This window comes from Miscanthus floridulus, unplaced genomic scaffold (assembly GCF_019320115.1).
Source record: "Miscanthus floridulus cultivar M001 unplaced genomic scaffold, ASM1932011v1 fs_577_3, whole genome shotgun sequence".
In the NCBI taxonomy this organism is placed as follows: domain Eukaryota; kingdom Viridiplantae; phylum Streptophyta; class Magnoliopsida; order Poales; family Poaceae; genus Miscanthus; species Miscanthus floridulus.
In genome coordinates this window covers 16,873-18,989 of record NW_027096963.1, presented here as the reverse complement: position 1 = coordinate 18,989, position 2,117 = coordinate 16,873, and the positions used below count along the sequence as shown (strand labels likewise).

General features: G+C 42.0%; 1 non-coding gene across 1 annotated transcript; it reads left to right on the top strand.

Annotated features, from left to right (window-relative positions):
* The first annotated feature begins 1,800 nt into the window (after nucleotides 1-1,800).
* Nucleotides 1,801-1,872, top strand: TRNAD-GUC (transfer RNA aspartic acid (anticodon GUC)). The gene has a single exon. It is a non-coding gene; the product is annotated as a tRNA-Asp (tRNA).
* Nucleotides 1,873-2,117: the final 245 nt, after the last annotated feature.

Below are 2,117 nucleotides of genomic sequence, written 5' to 3'. Positions count from 1 at the left end.
CTCGTAGTAGATCCAAGATAGCATGTTGAAACTTTGCGGTCACTATCGTGCTTATTGCTGCACTAGCTCTTGTTATGCTACTGTTCATTGCATGGATGGGTTAAGTGATTGTGGCGATAATGCAAACGTCAGTAAGGATGGGAACGAAGGTGATTTGGGCAATCATGAAGAATAGTATGATGATGACTGTGGTGTTCATCTTATCAATGAATGTTGATGTTTTTATGTAGCTTCTTTATATCTTATTTATTTGTTTATGTTTTTTACCTCTTGCATGTACCTGTGAAATGTAATAACTAAACTAAAACTTGTAATCTCTTTAAGCGACTAATGTTACTATTGATATATGCATGCTCTCCTAAATTCCATTACTGAAACTTAGAGTGCCAATGTAGTCCGCTAGTAGCCTTTCTTATATACCACTAGTACAAAAAAAAAGGGGCTACAATCCCGGTTGGAAAACATCTGAGACTAAAGGCCCCGCCTTTTAGACCGGGGTCAGGCTATAAACTACTGAACCATCATTAGCTGGCTAACTATATCAAATTGACCAATCGATCGCACATACTGACATACTGTACGCAGTGGCCGCAACACACACACACAACTGCGCACACACGCGGCCCTTTGACGATATATGATGCCGGGACCAATAGAGTTTGGTCAATTAATTAATTAATTAATGCAAGTACTACAATTGTACAAAGTCTCGGGCCCACCTTTATACAAAGTGGACCATGCATTATCTTTCAGCACGCAATGCGTTATTTATTTAATTGATATAAATATAATACTTCGCAAAAAAATTAATAAGCAGCGTACCAGAAAAGTTGAAAGTACAATCCGCTTCCTGGGAGCATTCAAATTTCAAAAGGCCACGTTGATAGCCCTGTTCGTTTAGGCTTGTTTGGCTGATAAGTCATGACTAAAAGTACTGTTGACTAATTTAGTGTGAGAGAAAAATACTATTCATTGACTGAAAAGGTACGACTTATAAGCCAAACAAACCCAAGCGAACAGGGTGCATATTCTTCCATGTCCGCGTCTACTTGAATGCGTACCGTAATCTTGCTCGCCATCTTGAGCACTAGGGCTCGTTGGGATCTTGCTAATTTTAGCGACCTTTTACTACTAATAGGTGGTGGTAATATATAGTTCCATAGGTGAAAAATATAATGTGACCCCATGCATTGGCACATCCCGTCGAGAGATCCATGCTTGCTAATTTTAGCATACTATAGTTACTAATTGGCATCAAAGATTACGCTGGCATCTAGGCTCAACCTAAAAACTATGAGATGATTTGTGTACTCAGCAAGTCATATAGACAATACTATACAAACAAATCATGTTCCCAATGGTTTTTTTTAGAATTTTTTTTGTTCAATCACCTTTCTTTCCTCTCTTATCATCCCTATACCACATATCTTCCTGTCTTGGTTTTCGTGTAGATAGTTTTTTTATAAGAAACCACTTCCTTCTCCCTCTTTATTAAGAGCCTCTTTGGCTGGGCTCCTGCACGGGCTTCAGCTCCGGCTCCTGCAGGAGCTGTGCCAAACGCTTGTTTTGGAAAGGGCTCCGCATGGGGAACCGGTCAAGAGTCGGAGCCATTTTTTGCTTGCGCGGGAGAAGTCTCAAAAACGAGCTTCGCGCGGCTCCTTGCTGTGGGTTCACGTCGTCTAGTGCGAAGGAGCCGTTTTGCCAAGGTTAAATTGTTTGGTTCTTTGAATTGAATTCACAAGGTTAAAAGCAACGCCACAGTACGTACAATAAAAACTAAGTTGTCAATCTAACAACCAAGTCGTTGTAGTATAGTGGTGAGTATTCCCGCCTGTCACGCGGGTGACCCGGGTTCGATCCCCGGCAACGGCGCCCTCTTTTTTCACTTTTTTTTTTGGTTTATTAAGGGGGGGGGGGGGGGGGGGGGGGAAAGCCGGTTTAGTGTGCGATTCTTGTCTGGGCCACTCTCCCTGCCTATGCTTTCACGAACTGGGCCTATCCGCTAGTGGGCTGCCAATTCGCTGAACATGGGCCACATAGGAAGCAAAGGTACGTTGAAAACATTGGCCGTTTCATCGTCGTAATAATTAATAAAAAAATGAACATTGGCCACAGTC